This window comes from Tachyglossus aculeatus, chromosome 19, assembly GCF_015852505.1.
Source record: "Tachyglossus aculeatus isolate mTacAcu1 chromosome 19, mTacAcu1.pri, whole genome shotgun sequence".
Taxonomy (NCBI): domain Eukaryota; kingdom Metazoa; phylum Chordata; class Mammalia; order Monotremata; family Tachyglossidae; genus Tachyglossus; species Tachyglossus aculeatus.
In genome coordinates this window covers 19,758,791-19,779,297 of record NC_052084.1, presented here as the reverse complement: position 1 = coordinate 19,779,297, position 20,507 = coordinate 19,758,791, and the positions used below count along the sequence as shown (strand labels likewise).

The 20,507-nt window shown below is 42.0% G+C and overlaps 2 non-coding genes across 2 annotated transcripts; both read right to left on the bottom strand.

Annotated features, from left to right (window-relative positions):
* Positions 1 to 2,393: 2,393 nt before the first annotated feature.
* Positions 2,394 to 2,530, bottom strand: LOC119941061. The gene has a single exon (XR_005455097.1). It is a non-coding gene; the product is annotated as a small nucleolar RNA SNORA7 (small nucleolar RNA).
* Positions 2,531 to 17,262: 14,732 nt separating this feature from the next.
* On the bottom strand, positions 17,263 to 17,401 carry LOC119941101. The gene has a single exon (XR_005455131.1). It is a non-coding gene; the product is annotated as a small nucleolar RNA SNORA7 (small nucleolar RNA).
* Positions 17,402 to 20,507: the final 3,106 nt, after the last annotated feature.

The window sequence follows — 20,507 nt, the reverse complement described above, 5'->3', positions numbered from 1 at the left end:
TTGCAGCCACAAACAGACACAGATTGGAAACTAATTGACTCATGATCCATTGACTATTGAGTGATTTCGTTTGTGGGGTGAATCCAAAAAGTCTTTGAAATCAGAGAACAATTTCACAGTTCAAAAAATTGGGGAAATTGATTTCCCCAAGAAGGGCCAACAGCCTGTGTTATATGAATAAGCTTCCTGGAATAATTTTGTCTTCACAACTTAATTGGAAAACATAGCATTGGAGTACTGGATGAAACACTACTGACTCATTGATTATAAGCTAAGTGAAGTGTGATAATTTAATGAAATTCAAAAATTATGTTTTCCTATTTTCAGTCATGATTTGTTCAGTGTGGTAACCTCACAAAGTAAAATTCTCCGCCATTTCACATAAAACAAAAGATAGCAGCACATCAGGTCCAAACATTGTTTTGATGGGGGTGCATATGGAAGCGAGTAAACGTCTTTAAATTTGGCAAGAGGTAAAGCTCAATTGGTGATATCAATGATTGTCTCCTGTGTGCAGACCAAATAATAGTAATAATTGTGGTATTGGTTAAGCACTTACTATGTGTCTGGCACTGTACTAAACGCTGGTTTGGATACACATGTGTTAGTAAATCATTCAACTGTGACAAATGACCAGTAAAATACACAAACTAAAACATCTAAAACTGAGCTTCAGGTCATAGAATAAAGCACTTGTTCTATGTTGCTTCCTTTTGCAAGCCTTCTGAATTCCCATTTTCTTCCCCACCACAATGACTGCATGCTGAGCAGTATTCATATTAGTTTTGATGTTTCCTACTCTAAACCTCTAAAAATAGATTTAGTCCATCCAAATGGATCCCCCTTCATGGACTCAAATCTTTAGAACTGTAATTTATATTCTAAAGTTCTATAAGTAGAATCTTATGCTGTTCTTGTGAGGCAGGAGCCAGTTCTAATCTGGAAAACATTTTATCTAGATTTCTGTGGTAAACAGGTTTTTTACCCTACCGAAGGACACTGTTCTGTACTGTTTTGGAAGATGTCATACGTAATCAGACTATCTCCCTATCCTCTCTATAACATTCTATTTAACTCATGTAGTAGCAGTTGTAGTAGAAATAGTAGTATTTGTTGAGTGCCCACTTGGTATGGTGCCCTGCATAAGGTGCTTGGGAGGTACAGAATTGAGAAGTAATTTGTAATAATAATAATAATAATTGAGCACAGGATTAAAACCCAGGTCAATTCCACCAAAAGGAGATTACACTCTCCAAAAAATAAGGAGGGAAGGGTAAAATTGTTTAGTCCAAACAATGCAGTATTGTTCAAAAACATCTTTCCCATTTAATTGATCTCAATCAGTAATGAGGCAGGATCAAAGATAATCCAGACATTTCTCCTATTGGTATACATTTGATTTTTGGTAGACTTTGTAATTGCCCTTTGATCCCCCAATGGATTAAGATCTTTTCATCTAGAAAATAATGGGAATTTCTCAAGGAGACATGGAAACTGTAGAGACAGGCTAGTTCGCTGGAGACCTGTCTTAAAGGATTGCACAGTGGGATTTGACCACCATCACTGGAATTCATGTTCAGCCCTTTTGAAAAAGAAAACTTTTCTTTTTGTAGAGTCAATTCTTAATTGGTTACAGCAGAGAGGGCCTGGGATCGTTTGGATAATCAAAATCTATAGATAATTCAAACCTCATTTTAATGCTAGTGCTTAGTCAGTCAGTTAATCATATTTATTGAGTACTTACTATGTGCAGAGCACTGTACTAAGCTCTTGGAAGAGTATAGTATAAACATTTTAGACTGTGAGCCCACTTTTAGACTGTGAGCCCGCTTTTTAGACTGTGAGCCCACTGCTGGGTAGGGACTGTCTCTATATGTTGCCAACTTGTACTTCCCAAGCGCTTAGTACAGTGCTCTGCACACAGTAAGTGCTCAATAAATACGATTGATGATGATATAGCAGACACATTCCCTGCCTACAGAGAGTTTACAGTTAGGGCAGGGGCTCATATGGTCTCTTTGGGAGTCATGTTTCAGCTGGGGCATGAAGGGTGCAGAATATGTTTTTCAAGCATGGGAGCAGCATTTTGCAAAATGCTCATGTAGGTTTTATACTTGCAGGGCATAATGCTGAAGCCCTGGAGTAGTTCCAAGATAGACGTCTGCGTATCTGCGTAGATGCTGCTGTCTTGTCTTATCCTGTTGAGTCGTTTCCGACTCATAGCGACACCACGGACACATCTCTCCCAGAATGTCCCATTCTCCATCTGCAATCTGGAGTTTTCTTGTCAAAATATGGAAGTGGTTTACCACTGCCGTCTTCCGCGCAGCAAACTCCAGTCTCTACCCTCAACTCTCTCCCATGCCGCTGCTGCCCACAGTGGGTGAGTTTTGACTTGTAGCAGATTGCCTTCCACTCTCTAGCCATTGCCCAAGCTAGGAATGGAATGGGTATGCCTCTGCTTGACTCTCCCTCCCATAACTGAGACTGGTTGAGTACTGGAAACTCTCCAGGTGCGACCTGGAAGGTACAAGGGTACAATTCCAGATTGAATATGGACCACGGGTTCATTCGAGTAGTGACATATCTTATTTGCCTAAGCCGAAGTCTGATTGCCCGTCGTCTCCTTTTGGTTCCCACAACAGTTCTACAAAGACTCCTTTAGCACGTATTCAAGTTCAAAGACAAATTTAATTTCCACCATCAGTAGGCAATGAAGTGCGGTTAAGGCTAACAGAGCATATTGATTGTTACACTGTCAAAACTAATTAAATTGAGAAACAGAGGTCTCCCTTTTATATCCCACCCTCTGATAATCCCCACAGAAGGAATAAACAATTTAACACATGATGACTGGGTAACTATCAGAAATGTTTCCCTGAGTTAATTGGCAATCAGAACTGGGCACAAAGCAAAATCCAGTCATTTCTTTTTATATTTTGTGTGCCGATTCAGTAATTAAAATTGGTCACATATGGTCTTTCATATTCAAAGAAGATACCACTGATGGTGAAATTTAAGGATGATTCCATTTGTCACAGAAAAGACTCACCTTACATTGTTACATTTGCTGCTCCAGGTGCTTTGTACTTTCCAAGCGCTTACTACAGTGCTCTGCACATAGTAAGTGCTCAATATATACAATTGAATGAATGAAAGGTGCATTCAGAGAAGCAGCATGGCTCAATGGAAAGAGCCCAGGCTTTGGAGTCAGTGGTCATGGGTTCAAATCCCAGCTCCACCACTTGTCAGATGTGTGACTTTGGGCATGTCTCTTAACTTCTCTGTGCCTCAGTTACCTCATCTGTAAAATGGGGATTGACTGTGAGCCCCCCATGGGACAACCTGATCAGCTTGTAGCCTTTCCAGTGCTTAGAACAGTGCTTTGCACATAGTAAGTGCTTAATAAATGCCATCATTGTTATTATTATTTCACTTTTTAAATTTTTTTTGTAAAATGCTGATTATGTGCCAGGCACTATAGTAAACACTGGGATAGATACAAGCAAATCAGGTTGGGCACAGTCCATGTCCCACATAGGGTTCACAGTCTCTATCCCTATTTTACAGATGGGAATCAGCATGGCACAGTGGATAGAGCACAGACCCGGCAGTCAGAAGGTCATGCATTCTAATCCCGGCTCCACCACTCATCTGTTGTGTGACCTTGGGCCAGTCAACTCACTTCTCAGTGCCTCAGTTACCTCATCTGTAAAATGGGGATTGATACTTTGAGCCCCACATGGGACAGGGTCTCTGTCCTACACGATTTGCTTGTATCTACCCCAGGGCTTAGTACAGTGCCTGGCACATGGTAAGCACTTTGCAAATACCATAACTATTATGATTTATCATTATTATTATTACAGATGAGGTAATTGAGGCCAAGACAAGTTAAGTGACTTCCCCAGGGTCACACAGCAGACAATAACAATAATAATAATTGTACTTGTTAAGCACTTACTCTGCACTAAGCACTGTTCTAAGCATTGGGATAGATACAAGTTAATCAGGTTGGACACAGGCACTTTACCATATGGGGCTCACACTCTTAATCCCCATTTTACAGGTGAGGGAAGTGAGGCCCAGAGAAGTTAAGCAACTTCCCCGAGGTCACACAGCAGACACAAGTCCTTCTTACTCCCAGGCCTATGCTCTTGCGCTTTGAAGCTAATCTATCTTCGATAATTGACTCCAATTTTTCAGTTTGGATGCAGCACTGTTTGAAGTTTTGTTTTACCATGTCCTTAAGTGCTTCTCCTGTTCTTCTAGCTTTCAGTTTTCCACTTTCTGCTCACCGTGTAGAAGCTGCTTTGTTACCCTGTTACTGTTTACTCTCCAGCCATATACCACCCAACGCACCTGTTCTTATATAAGCAGAGTTTCAACGTTAAGAGATTGACTTCATTCCAGAACTTCATTGTTGATGATCCAGTCTTAGAATTAGATATTGAGCCCAACTCAGTAATGAGGCCTATGGAACTTCTCAAGAAAAAAAAAGAGCAAATTAAGGCTTATAAAACACACGAGGAACAAGAGTGTATCTCATGCTTTAATTCTGTCTTCAAATTTTACAAAGTCAGAGATAAGAGCATAATTATTTGGATTCACTTCCAATGAAAATACAGTTTTAGAACACTTGTCACAGGAAAAGTTAAAGAGGAAGTCAGATATGTTCTGTTTGACGAATTCCAATTTTGGGGAAGTCTTCAAAAACCAATCATTTTTGTTCACCATAAGACAAGGGTATTTAAGACAAGGAGTAAGTGCCCTTTCAAATTCATTTGAATTAAAGGAAAAAAATTAGGCCTATCTCCCACTGGTTAATGAAGAATCCAATATTCAACACATAGAGTGAAGGGAAAGAGCCATGCTTTTACGATGTCCTTGTATATATTAAACATTTCATCCTTCATTATCAGCAGACTGTGGATCTGTTTGCCATTTACAGGGCCTTTTTACTACTTACATTATACACTCATGAACTGACCAAATCACAGGGGAAGTAAAGCAAGGCATTAATTATTTTCAGTGAGTTTCACTGTGCCATGGGCTTCTAATTAATTTGATTGATCACAGCATAAAGCAAATGCAAGCTAATGTAACTGCCGTAGTTCACATTGCATTCTTGGCTTTCACTTCTCTAATTATCTATGGACCTGATGGAAGGATTTGGAATGTGTTGATTTGGGTATAATAAATACTATATTCCCTGGATGAAGAATGTATGTCAGGGTTAAATTTTTTACCACTGTATTTCCTCCCTTATCTCAAGGGATGGAAATATATTCTAATTTACTGAAAGCAACCCATTAGTAGCAGAACAACCTTTGTGGACAAAAAGCAGATTTTAAACATTTAATCTTCCTAAAAGGAACGAGAAGCAGTGGGGCCTAATAGAAAGGGCATTGTTCTAGGAGTCAGAGGACCTGGGTTCTAATCTCTGCCCCACCACGTGTTTGCAGTGTGACCCTATGCAAGTCACATACCTTCTCTGTGCCTCAATTATCTCATCTGGGGAATGGGGATTTAAACTGTGAGCCCTATGTGAGACATGGACTGTGTCCAACCTGATTATCTTGTATCTACCCCAGTGCTTAGCACAGTGCCTGGCACATAGTAAGTGCTTCAAAAAAAACAGAGAGAACAAATTAAAAATCTTTAAACTCAACCAAAAATATGCATTTCATTATTCTTGTTTATATAAGACAGGGACAGGTTGTGGTCCTTCTAATCTCAGTTAAGAATTTAGGATCAGAGTTGTGAGTTCTAGACAAAGTTTGGTTCAAGACAGTGTCTTGGTTAGCATATTTCTGCTGGGAAATAGACGGTATCAGAATTTCCTCGTAAATAAAGATTTCTATCTAAACCAATCTGAAAAGTTAGAGAAAGGGAAATTGAGGGTACAAAATTTTGTTTAGATTCATGGCTTCATTTCTCCAAGGCCTTGGAAGTATGGGCTACTGTTTGTTTTCATGACTGAGGTTCATGAAGGGCCAGAGAACAGGGCTTCAGGAGGTGAAGGCATCAATCAAGAATAAGAGGAAGAAAAAGTGAGGAAAGGAGACAGAGTAAAGACAGAGACATACACAGAATCAGAAGGGGAGAGACGCAGAACAGGAAGTAGAGACAGCCAGCGAATACAGACCCAAACACAGGGTTTCCCAAGCATGGAGATGCACAAACACCCACTGAGATACTAATCACTGACACTGACAGTGCTTTTCTGACAATCTGCAGCACTAGCAGGAAAACCAAGAGAAACAGTGTGGCTTAGCAGATAGTGCACAGGCCTGGGAATCAGAGGGCCTGGATTCTAGTTCCAGCTCCACCACTTGTCTGCTGTGTGACCTTGGACATGTCATTTAACTTCTCTGTGGCTCATTTCCCTCATCTGTTAAAAAATGGAGATTGAGACTGTGGGATGGGGACTGTGTCCAACCTGATTAGCTTGTACCTACCCCAGAGCTAAGAGCAGTGCTTGGTAAATAGTGAGCATTTAACAACTACCAAAAAAATGTGGTTGGCTGTTCCCTGTCACCCTTTTCCCCAGGATTGCTCCTACAGTAAAGTTGTCTGGGCCTGGGGTTGGACAGGATGATAATTATCCTGTCATATACCTCTCAGTAAGTGGTTTAAATTAACTTGACTGAAGATATTAGAGGGGTTTTAGGGGCCTGGAGATTTGGGGATTCCTTGACTTGAATTCTGCACACTTTAGGCAGAAGGGGAGCAGAAAGGGATTAGTCCAGATCTGAGGAGAGCTGGGGAATGGAATGGAATAATAAACACCTGTAACTGCCATAACCACCCTGTGGCACTGGCCTCCTTGCTGGTCCAGTGCAACCCCAGCTCATCCAGGGCCACCGCCACTACCTTTTCGGTGGCAGGAAGGCCTCCCAGCTCTAACCTCGGACTACGGACCCCATCCTTCCTGTCTCACAAGCCCATAACCTTGGTGTTATCCATGACTCCTCTCTCTCATTCAACTCACATATTCAATCCATCACTAAATCCTGTCGATTCAACCTTCATGACATCGCTAAAATCTGCCCTTTCCTCTCCATTGAACTGCTACCATGTTAATCCAATTGCTTATCCTATCCTGCCTTGATTACTGTGTCAGTTCTCCTTGCTGACCTCCCTGCCGCCTGTCACTCCCCACTCCAGTCCACACTTCACTCTGATGTTTGGATCATTTTTCTATAGAAATCTTCAGGCCTTGTTTTCCCACTCAAGAAACTCCTGCAGTTGCCCATGCACCTCCATATCAAACAGAAACTCCCCACCACTGGCTTTGAAGTACTCAATCTCCTTGAGCCCTTCTGCGTCACCTCTCTACTCTCCTATTACAACCCAGCCTGCAACACTTCTCTCCTCTAATGCTAATCCTCTCACTGTACCTCGATCTTGTCTATCTTGCCACTCACCTCTTGCCCACATCCTGCCTCAGGCCTCGAATGCCCTCCCTCCTCATATCTGACGGATAACTTCTCTCCCCCACTTCAAAGCCTTATTGAAGGTACATCTCCTCTGAGAGGCCTTCAATGACTTAGCCCTCTTTCCTTTTTCCTCCACTCCCTTCTGTGTCACCCTGACTTACTCCCTTTATTCTTACCCCCTCCCAGTTCCACTCATGTACATATCTGTAATTAATTATTTTTATTAGGGTCTGCCTTGCCCTCTAGACTGTAAGCTCATTGTGAGAAGGGAATGTGTCTGTTGTACTCTCCCAAGCCCCTACTACAGTGCTCTGCACACCATAAGCACTCAGTAAATACAATTGGCTGACTGATGTCCAGATGCAGAGGAGCATGGCAATCGTTCCCCATGCTGGATTCCACAGAATCTGATTTGCTCAGTGGAACCCTGTGAGCCCACTGTTGGGTAGGGACTGTCTCTATATGTTGCCAATTTGTACTTCCCAAGCGCTTAGTACAGTGCTCTGCACATAGTAAGCGCTCAATAAATACAATTGATGATGATGATATGTTTGTACAGGTTTCTTACTCTATTTTACTTGTACATATTTAATATTCTATTTATTTTGTTAATGATGTGCATCTAACTTTATCTCTTTAATCTGATGACGACACCTGTCCACATGTTTTGTTTTGTTGTCTGTCTCCCCCTTCTAGACTGTGAGCCTGTTGTTGGGTAGGGACTGTCTCTATATGTTGCCAACTTGTACTTCCCAAGCACTTAGTACAGTGCTCTGCACACAGTAAGCGCTCAATAAATATGATTGAATGAATGAATGAATGAACCTTCCAACCTGCGATTCTTCCCAACTCACCCCACCTTCCCCTGTCCCTTTTCCCAAGATGGATAAAAGAACAGAGAAGGAACCAAACGGAATGCATCTCAGGGGGGCTTATAAAACTGACAAAATATGTGGCTTCAATCAAAGCTGTCCAGTCCCCATAGTACTCGATCTTTCCAACAGCCCCTGTCTTTGTCCACTATAAGAGGGAGAAGAAGAAACAGCTACAGCCGGTCAGCTCTCCACCATTATGGGACTCTGTTTCCCTGGGAAGAATTTGCCCTGCCCCTGTGTCACCAGTATTTCCCATCAGCCTTCTCTCTGACAATTCAGGGAGAAGAAGCAACAACAGCATAAGATGTTCTTTCTCACTCTTTAGATTGTTGGGAAGACTATGTCTGACTGTGGATGTGATTTTTGTGACTACCTACTATTGTAAGGAGACTGAAACTCTGGTCCTCCAGCCACCATTCCCTATTGCCTTTTTTGAACTTGCCATTGTCACCGTCTTTTATGTTTATTTTAATTTTGTTTTCATTCATTAATTCATTCAATCATGTCTCTATATGTTGCCAAATTGTACTTCCCAAGCGCTTAGTACAGTGCTCTGCACACAGTAAGTGCTCAATAAATACGATTGATGATGATGATTTATTGAACGCTGTCTGTGTGCAGAACACTGTACTAAGAGCTTGGGAAAGTACAACAATAAACAGACATATTCCCTGCCCACAATGAGCTTACACTGCTTTAACTTCCTAATGAATCTGGATGCAGCCCCCTCTGTCCATGCATGTGACCTCTTTGGGGTCCAGGGACCATGTTTAGTTCTCCAACTTGTGGTTTTTCCAGTGCTTACTAGAATGCTTTACAAACGGTAAGCCACTAGTATATATTATGGAACGAGTGAATGAATGACTGAATAAATGAGTGTCAAATCCATGTAGGGGAATGAGGTAGCAGGTTGTTATCATTTCTGTAACATTTTGAGGTGTTCCCAACCTAGGCTCAAAAAACCCTGAAGATGGCTTTCTGGGCAATTAGCTGTTTTGAAGGCTCCCAACCCTCTCCTCAGCTCCCAGGCCCCCTTTAATCTCCCTGCTTTCTCGGTGCCCCATTAGCCCAAATTAAAAGTTGGCTCCTTTAACGTCAATTATTATTGGTGTGGGTCTCACTGCTCATTGAGCAGCATCAGTGAGCATCTGAGGGTTAGAAGCAACATAATAATAATAATGGCATTTATTAAGTGCTTACTATGTGCAAAGCACTGTTTTAAGCGCTGGGGAGTTTACAAGGTGATCAGGTTGTCCCAAGTGGGGCTCACAGTCTTAATCCCCATTTTACAGATGAGATAACTGAGGCACATAGAAGTTAAGTGACTTGCCCAAAGTCACACAGCTGACAAGTGGCAGAGCTGGGATTTGAGCCGATGACTTCTGACTTCAAAGCCCGTGCTCTTTCCACTGAGCCACGCTGCTTCCCTAGAGGAAATAGGATTTGACTTGGGAGTCAGAGGACCTGGGTTCTAATCCTGGCTCTAATCCTGTGTGACTATGGGAAAGTCACTTGGCTTCTCTAGGCCTCAGTTTCCTCAACTGAAAACTGGGGATTCAATACCACATCTCCCTCCTACTTATTTTATGATACTATGGGGGACAGAGATATATCTACCTGATTACCTAGTATCTTTTCCAAATTTAATACTGGCCACATAGTGCTAAACACATACGTGGAAAGAAAAACAATTGAGGAAGGTTCTGGAGTGTAACACATTATATACATGAAAACTACGATGCTGAGCAAGATAAGAATTTTTAATTCTAGTCTATCTAGCTTGCCATCATCTTGGTTTTTATGAGGTCAATAAGCGACAATGGAAAGGACTCTATTTTTTTTTAATCATTTTGCTCTGGTCCAGCTTGTCAAATTATTCTTTCACTTTAAAATGGCCACTTTTCTTGCTTCATGGAAGAAAAAAGACCTTGGTTTGATCGTGGGGAGAGAGGGCGATTGGATGTAGAGCTAGCATTTTTCTGAGACAATTGGGACACAGTGAGGTGGTTCAGAGGCAAAGCATTTAATAGAAGCAGGACTTGGTCTATATTACCTGACCGGGGAATGAGAGAAAAAAAAACAACCTGAAGGTATGGGAAGTACGGTGAAGAACTTTAAACCCGAGGCTGAACATTTAGTGTTATTTATTAATGTTAATGCCTGTGTCCCTCTCAAGACCGGAAGCTAATTATGGGTAGAGATCATACAGTTCATCCTCTTTAATCTCTTCCATGGTTTTTCTAGGTGCTATCCTCAACCTCATCAACAATGCTCAATGGCATTTGTTGAGTGCTTACTGTGTGCAGAGCACTGTACTAAGTGCTTGGGAGCATACAATGCAACACAATTGGTAGACCACTAGGTGGTGAGCCACCTTTATGACTACATGGGGGAGATTGATACCTGGAAAAAACATAAAAATTTGATTTCTGTTAACAGCGTTAGTTCACATGCATTGACCAGGCCGTTTCCTAATGTTCATTATTAGTTACTATTAATGGTATTTGTTAAGGGCTTATTAAGTGTCAGGCACTATACCAAGTGCTGGGGTAGATAGATACAACCTGTTCAGGTTAGAAACAGTCCAAATCCTACCCCCATTTTACAGATAAGGTAACTGAGGCACAGAGAAATTATGTAACTTGTCCAAGGTCGCAGAGTGGGCAAATGGCAGAGCTGGGTTTAGTACCTAGGCCATCTGATTACCAGGCCTATGCTCTGTCCATTAGGCCATACTTCTTCTCATATTCATGTTCATGGATGATTTCAGTTAGAATATGATCTTTAACAGAAACGGTGGGAAATGAAAAAAAAAATCCCCAAGAAGATACCAAAGAAAACCTATTGGTGGCACTGAAGAGTTGTACATCTCTGTAGCGGTGGCCAGCAACTGGGGAAATGGCTCCAAATTTGCAATTCCAAGAACAATTTCTCTTTGTGTGCTAATAGGCATGAGTGAAAGCTATGTTTGGGTTATTCACATCAAGACTATTATTTCTCCAGTGAAAATGGGTTTTCATTCTCTTGTCTGTAAAATTGAACTGTTTTTCAGCATGCTATCCCCTCCCACTGGATTCCCTCAAAATCCACCACAAAATAGAGAAGCAGAGTAATGTTCTGGGAAGAAAAGGGTCAACACGAACGAAAAAAGGGGCATAATTAGGCTGATCAGATTACTTTTGTTGAAAAGTGGGACACCAAAGTACCATGCCATGCCTACGATTCTTTCCTTTTCATCTTAGCAACCATGAGATTATGAACATGGGTGGAGAGGGAACCAAGTGTGGGGTTAAAATCCCATGGCATTCTAGGATTTCTTTACTTCAAATCCCAGGGGATTTTGGGATTTGAACTGAACACACAGTGAGCATTCTCCGGTATAATTATCCCGATACGGAAATCCAAGCATTTAATGTGAATAAGAATACCTGGAGGTTGGTAGAAGGTAGTCAGATTAATTGGGGTGGGACTATCCAAATTCTGGAAAAGATCATACATTTTCTTAAAATTGTCCAAAACAACCTGCAAAAGTCAGAGCTGTTTTGGCCAAGCTGTGTTACCCCCTCAGCCTATGAAAATGGTTGCATCTAACCTCACCCGTTGTCAAGCAAACCAGTCATCATTAGGAGTAACAGCATTGTAGAGAAGTAGCAAGGCCTAGTGGATGAAACATGGGCCTGGGAGTCTGAAGGACATGCGTTCTAATCCCGGCTCCACCCATTGTTTGCTGTGTGACCTTGGGCAAGTCACTTCACTTCTCTGTGCCTCAGTTACCTCGCCATAAAATGGAGATTGAGACTGCGAGCCCCATGTGAGACAGGGTCTGTGACCATGTTTCTATCCTGGTGCTTACAACAGTGTTTGACATATACTAAGTACTTAACAAATGCCATTATTATTCTTAGTAGGAGTTTTGGAATTATCACAGGAGGCTGTGATTAGAAGCAATAACATGGGATTTGGTAGGACTTGATGTCTCTGTGTAGAATGGCTCCACCTTCACGCTCAACTAGAAAATTAAGGTCCCTGAACACACTGTATACTCAGAGTATCTGGAACTGATGCGTAGAATGTTTATTTTCCTGGAAATATCTACCTCGTTTAAGAACGTGTCTACCAACTCTGTTATATTGTACTCTCCCAAGTGCTTAATACAGTGCTCTGCACACAGTAAGCACTCAATAAATATGATTGATTCAGTGAAAGTTATTTTTTCAATTCTCATTTATCCGTGTAATTTGGGCATAATAATAATGATGATGATAATAATAATAATAATAATCTCCTTGTCTCCTCCTGCCTCACTTTGCTACTTTCCACCCAGAATTAGCATGGCTCAGTGGAAAGAGCCCGGGGTTTGGAGTCAGAGGTCATGGGTTCAAATCCCAGCTCTGCCAATTGTCAGCTGTGTGACTTTGGGCAAGTCACTTAACTTCTCTGTGCCTCAGTTACTTCATCTGCAAAATGGGGATTAAGACTGTAAGCCCCAAATGGGACAACCTGATCACCTTGTAACCTCCCCAGCACTTAGAACAGTGCTTTGCACATAGTAAGCACTTAAATACCATTATTATTATTATCATTATTATTATTATTATTATTATTCACTCCTCCAGTGTTAACCTTCTCACTGAATCTTGATCTAGCCTATCTCGCCTCTGAAATCTTGCCCACATCCTACCTTTGGCCTGGAATGCCCTCCTTCTTCATAGCCGGCAGATAAATACTCTTCCCCTCCTTCAAAGCCTTAATGAAGGCACATCTCCTCCAAAAGGCCTTCCCTGATTAAGCTCTCCTTTCCTCTTCTCCCACTCCCTTCTGAGTCACCCAGACTTGCTCCCTTTATTCAACATCCCTCCCAGCCCCACAACACTTATGTACACATCTGTGATTTATTTATTCATATCGATGCCTGTCTCCCCTTCTAGATTGTAATCTTGCTGTGGGAAGGGAATGTGTCTGCTTATTGTTATATAGTACCCTCTCAAGTGCTTAGTATAGTGCTCTGCACACAGTAAGTGCTCAATAAATATGATTAACTGACATGCAGATTCATGAATTAGTATTTTTAGGAATTTTGTGCTTCTGCACTTTTCTTTAGTTTTCCTATTTTTGCAGCCTGCAAGCAACACGCAATTGAAAAAATAGAAAGAATTCAAGTGAGTTCCCTTGTTGATTAATGGGCATTTTGAGTCCAACTTTGTTTTCAGCCTAATGAATGGAACTTGGTATTTAGCATTTCTGGTGTCTGATTCACCTGACAAATGTTAGGGCTGGGCTCCGCAAGACAAGGCATCAGATTCATTAACATCCTGTCTGATTGATTAACTGACCAGAGAAGGTGCATACTCAATAGCTCTTCTCCAAGGATTCTGGCTTCTCTTTGCATTTCTTTTCCAGTCTGATGTTAAGCATGGTAATTTGGTAGACTCCTGGAACATGCTGATGTCCACACAGCCCACAGACTGTCGCCATCACATTGGCAGTGATTATGGGATTCAAACCACAGAGAATCCTGGTTGAGCAGAAAATCATCATGAAAAAATTAATTGGAGACTAACTTCTTGGAATGTGTATATGTGTAGCTTTGGAAGCTGTGGGAAGCATGAAGTGGATTTGATTGAGGTCAGCTGAAGAAGGTAATTTCTCCCCTTATCACCTTTAAACTTGAGGTCTTATTTTGAGTGGCATTTGTTAAGCTTTTAGTGAGTGCCAGACACTGTACTAAGCTCTGGAGTGGAAACAGGATAGTCGGGTGGGACTCTCCATTCTACAGTTGAGGTAACTGAGGCCCAGAGAAGTGAAGTCACTTGCCCAAGGTAACCCAGCAGGCATGTGGCGAAGCTGGGATTAGAGTCCCAGGCCCATGCTCTAGCCACTTAAGCTATGCTGTTCAAATCAATTGGAAAACCATTAAATTTCTACTTTAATTTGTAAAATGCAGATACAGGAGGATTTTTATTTTATCCTTGCTTGTTTGTATTTCCAGATGCTTATGTCCATTACATTTTTTGAACAGTTCTTAGCTAGAAATGAAAATTATGAGTGGCAAATTCAATTTGATGCCTACATGAGTAGTCCACATGCATGAATATTAAGGTAGGGTTGAAAATAATTATCCATCAGGGCATAATTGCTACACTGGCCTCAGGAAATGCTTTCAAACTTTAATCAGTGGAGCAGGCTTACTCTGACAGATGAAACACAAATTCCATTCCCTTTTTCTCCCATTTAGTTTCTCCACAGGGCCACTTTAGCGTTGTTACTCTTTCTTCAAAAGAAGAATGAAAGGAACTGTCACTGACTGGTGAGAATCTTCATACTTTTAATCTAGTTTCTGCCAATACTGATTGCATGAAAAAGACGGAACGATTTAAATATTGTCTTAGCACACCATAGCAGAACAGAATCCTTTCTCTCATGAAAAGCTTGAGCGGCTACAATGCAGATTCACTGCCATTTTGTGGAAGAGTCACATTCATCAGTTGGCTCTAAATGAGAAACTCTGAGTGCATCATGTAAACCTGTGAGCAGTGGGCATTGAAGTCTGCTAACACAGGCTTCAGGAGAAGCAGCATTGACTAGTTGAAAGATCACGGGCCTAGGAGGCAGAGGACCTGAGTTCTATCCCCAACTCTGTCCTTTCCTGCTGCATGACTTTGGATAGGTCACTTCCATTCTCCATACTTCGGTTCCCTCATCTGTAAAATAGGGATTAAAACCAACTCCCTCCTACCTAGATTATGAGCCCCGTGTGGAAAAGAGACTCTGACCAAATTGATTACCTCGTATCTACCCCAGTACTTGCAACAATGCTTGGCATGTAGTAAGTGCTTAACAAATACCATAATTCTAATTATAATTAAAGTCTTTCATTGTAATCGCACACTGTATATTTCATTACACATTCTACCACCTTGCCCTTTCAATTTGACTTAAAACTGTTTTCTCTTTTTCTTTTTTTAATGGTATTTGTTAAGTGCTTATTATGTGTCAGGCACTGTACTAAGGGCTGGGGTAATATAATAATAATAATAATGATGGTATGTGTTAAGCGCTTACTATGTGCCAAGCACTGTTCTAAATGCTGGGGTAGACACAAGGTAATCAGGTTGTCCCACGTGGGGCTCACAGTCTTCATCCCCATTTTCCACATGAGGGAACTGAGGCACAGAGAACTTGCCCAAAGTCACAGAGCTGACAAATGGTGGATCAGGGATTAGAACCTGTGACCTCTGACTCCCAAGCCCAGGCTCTTGACACTGAGCCACACTACAGTCTCTTTTACACATGGGGCTCACAGCCTTAATCCCCATTTTACAGTTGAGGTAACTGAGGCACGGAGAATCAGATGACTTGCCCAAGATCACACAGCAGGTCACAAGTGGCGGAGTTGGGATTAGAACCCAGGTCCTCCAGTTTCTAGGCCAGTGCTCTATCCAAGGACAATGCTGCTTTCCATCTCCCCTTTTTCCTTAACGGGATTAAATGTTCAGAGTTTCCCTTTCATTTTTCCATTACTACTAAGAATAATAACTATAGTATTACTTAAACACTAACTGTGGGGCTCAGGTAATTCAAAGAGAAGACAAACCGGCTAGTTTTGAGCAGTTTGGAGGATTCCGTCTTCTTGTTCCTCCTCAGGACACTGTTTGTACGTATGTTCAATTATACAATAATAATGTGCTGACAAAGTGCAAGGCACTGTGCTGAACAGTGGGCTTGGAATAAGAAAATTAGATTGGACACAGTACTTGTACGACACAGGACTTGCAATCTAAGAAGAAGGGATTGGGGGTATTTTATTGCTACTTTGCAGATAAGGAAACTGAGGCACAGAGAGTACTAATAATACTATAATGACGATAATCATCATCATTATCATGTATTTGTTAAGTGCTCCCTACGTGCCCTGTGGGGAAGCAGTGTGACCTAGTGGCTTTGCCACTTGTCAGTTGTGTGACCTTGGGCAAGTCACTCAACTTCTCCACGCCTCAATTACCTCATCTATAAAATGAAGTTTAAGACTGTGAGCCCCTTGTGGGACAGGGACTGTGTCCAACGTGATAAGCTTGTATCTACCACAACGTTTGAAACAGAGCCTTGACACATAGTAAATACTTAACAATACCATCATCATCATCAACATCATCGTCCCTGGATTAACCACTGAGGTAGATAGAATCAGATCAAACACAGTCTCTGTAGCATGTAATGCTAGCAGTCTGAGGGGGAGGGAGAACAGGTATCAAATCCCAATTGAGAATCAGCGTTGCTCAGTGGAAAAGAGCCCAGGCTTTGGAGTCAGTGGTCATGGGTTCAAATCCCAGCTCTGCCAACTGGAAGCTGTGTGACTTTGGGCAAGTCACTTAACTTCTCTGTGTCTCAGTTACCTTATCTGTAAAATGGGGATTGACTGTGAGCCCCCCGTGGAAAAACCTGATCACCTTGTATCCCCCCAGTGCTTAGAACAGTGCTTTGTACATAGTAAGCACTTAATAAATGCCATCATTATTAACATTAAATGAGGCAACTGAGGCACAGAAAAACCAAGTGATTTCCCAGAGGTCACACAGTGGGCAACTGGCAGAGCTGGGATTCGAACTCAGTTTCCCTGACTCCTACTCCTGAGCTCTTCCCACAAGCCTAGTGACCTGTCCAAAATCTCACAGCAGTAAGTGATGGGTTTGAGACTAGAATTTTGGCCTCATGACTAATTTTTGTCTTGTCTTTGCTGTCGAGTATTCTCCAACCCATAGCAATACCATGGGCACATCTCTCCCAGAACACCCACCTCCATCTGCCATCCTAATGGTAGGGTATCCATAGCGTTTTCTTGGTAAAAATACGGAAGTGATTAACCATTTATTCCTTCCATGCAGCAAACTTGAGTCTCTGCCTTCTACTCTCTCCCAGACTGTTGATGCCCAGCACAGATGAGTTTTTCTTGTAGCAGATTGCCTTCCACTCTCTAGCCACAACCCAAGGTAGAAATGGAATGGGTAGGCCTCTGCTGGACTTTTTCCTCTCATAGTCAAGACTGGTAGAGAACTGGAAACTCTCCAGGTGTGGTCCTCAGAGGGGTCTTGACTAATGACTAATTCTGATATTTAATCTTGACCCTCTTGAGTTAGTAGCTACTGTATGCTTCCTCCTCCTCCTAGATTCCCTTTCTGTGCATCATTTTTGTCTACTCCCTTATCAGACTGTAAATATTATCAGGGATAATTTTTCTTTCCATTGTGCTCTCCAAGAAGCAGTCGTTGATTGTTTGCAATGAACGGATGATTCACTGATTGATCTGTTTTTAAGTCATCAATCAATCTATCCCTCAGTAGTGTTTATTGAGTGTTTACCGCATAGAGCACGATGTACTAGAAGCAGTGTAGCTTAGTGGAAAGAGCAAGGGCTTGGGAGTCAGAAATCATGGGTTCTAATCCTGAATCCACCACTTGTCAGCTGTGTGACTTTGGGCAAGTCACTTCACTTCTCTGTGCTTCAGTTACCTCATCTGTAAATTGGGGATTAAGACTGTGAGCCCCATGTGGGACAACCTGATGACCTTATATCTACCCCAGTGCTTAGAACAGTGCTTGGTGCACACTAAGTGCTTAACAAATACCAACATTATTATTATTATTACTAAGCAGTAGGGAGAATGCAGAAGGGCCAATAGAGGTGAGGAGCTTACAATCTTCTCACGATATAAACATCAAACTGGGGGTTATGAAGGGAATTCTTGAGGAAGTTTAAGCTTTTGAAGAAAGAGTCTCCATTCTTATTTCTCTCTCCTATGCAGGTTTGATATACCATTTTGTCATATTTAACTATGAAGGCATCTTTCAGGATTCACACTTAATAGGTTGGTGAAATGACACATAGTTTCTTTTACTTTTAATCAGGTTTGAAAACAGTCTCGCTGGGGGCTCAGTGGATTCAATGGACAGGAATGCTTAAAATGTTCTTGTAGAGAGAAAGAATTACCCTATTCATAAAAGAAGATTAAAAAAAAAGAACCCAACTCCCCAGTAAACTGAGTCATCTCCTGTTTCCATTATGAAAGTTGAGAACTTTCTGAAGCCCCTAGATAACACCCTGGGCTAATGGACCATATGCTTTTGACTGGGTGTATAGTTCACAGTGTCTTACCGAGAGACGTGTTTTCCCTTTGATTTGTAACCCAAAAAGAATTTGATCCCTTGACATTTTCAGAATAGGAAAGTTTTAGGCATTTCTTGAAATCATTCACTTCCACTCTATGGAAGACAACCCTCTCTAAGGTCACCAATGACCTACTTCTTGCCAAGTTCAATGCCAAGCACTGTTCTGAGCACTGGGGTAGATCCAAGGTAGTCACGTTGTCCCACGTGGGGCTCACAGTCTTCATCCCTATTTTACAGTTGTGTCCATGTCTCCCTCTCTACACTGTTAGCTCGTTATGGGCAGGGAACATGTCTGCTGATTCTGTTGTACTCTTGCAGTGCTCTGCACATAGTAAGTGCTCAATAAATACCATTGATTGATTGATTGATTGGTTGATTGAAATCAGAGCTTCAGGGGATCCCTCCCATTTATTTCTAATGGGAGAAGCTATACATTAATGTGTTTTAGGGCAAACACTATCCTATAGTAGGATTTATTGAGAACTTACAGGATGCAGAGCACTATACTAAGTGCTTGGAGAGTACAATATAGCAGATTTGGTAGACATGTTCCCTGCCCACAAAGAGTTTAGATTCTAGAGGGAAAGGAGCAGAGAAAGGAGGTCAGGAGTTAAAATCCTCCAGCTTTCTTGAGTTTCCGTTTGCTTCCTAGAATTCCACAATGCTGAAAGATCTTCAACTGACTATGTCTAAACTAGGCAGAGAATCTATGCAATCCAGGATTATCCTGTCAGTTTGTCAGACAATCTATTTATGGAGTGATTGCAATGAACAGAGCACCTGACTAAGCTCTTGGGAGAGTACAATAGAAAAGACATATTTCCTGCCCACAGTGAGCTTACAGTTTAGAGGGGGAGGCTGACATTAATATAAATAAGACATTTACAGATATAGACATAAGTGCTGTAGGGCTGGGAAGGGGAAATGAATAAAGGGAGCATGTCAGAAGGGAATGGAAGAAAGGAAAAAGAGGGCTTAGCCAGAAAAGGCCTCTTGGAGGAAATGTGCCTTCAATAAGGATATGAAGGTGGGGAGAGTAATTGTCTGTCAAATAGAAAGAGGGAGGGGGTTCCAGGCTAGAGGCAGGACGTAGGAGAGAGGTCAGTGGTGTGATAGGTGAGACTGAGGTACAGTGAGAAGGTTAGCATTAGAGGAGTGAAGTGTACAGGCTGAGTTGTAATAGGAGAGTAACTATGTGAGGTAGGAGGGGGCAAGGTGATTGAGTGCTTTAACGTCAATGGTAAGGAGTTTCTGTGTTTGATGCAGAGGTGGATGGACAACGATTGGAAGATCTTGAGGAGTGGGGAAACATGGCCTGAACATGGCAGCAGAGCAAAGTATGAACTGAAGTGGGGAGTGACAGGAGGCAAGGAGGTAAGCAAGGAGGCTGATACATTAATCACAGTGAGATAGGATAAGTGGTTGGATTAACAAAGTAGCAGTTTGGATGGAGAGGAAAGAGTGGATTTTAGTGATGTTGTGAAGGATGAACTGACAGTATTTAGGGATGGATTGAATATGTGGGTTGAATGAGAGAAAGGAGTCATTCGCTCCCACAGCTTCAACTATCATCTCTATGCGGATGATACACAAATCTGTATCTTCTCCCCTGTTCTCTCTCCATCCCTCCAGGCTCATATCTCCTCCTGCCTTCAAGACATCTCTATTTGGATGTCCTCCCACCACCTAAAACTCAACATGCCCAAGACACATCTTCCCTCCCAAACCCCATCCTCTCCCTGACTTTCCCATCACTGTAGACAGCACTACCATCCTTCCTGTCTCACAAGCTCGCAACCTTGATGTCTTCCTTGAATCCTCTCTCTCATTCACCCCACCCATCCAATCCATCACCAAAGCCTGCCAGTCTCACCTTCACAACATCGCCAAGATCCGCCCTTTCCTCTTCATCCCAAACCACTACCCCATTAGTACAATCACTCAACCTATCCCGACTGGATTATTGTCTCAGCCTCCTTTCTGACCTCCCACCCTCCTGTCTCTCCCCAGTTCAGGCTATACTTCAC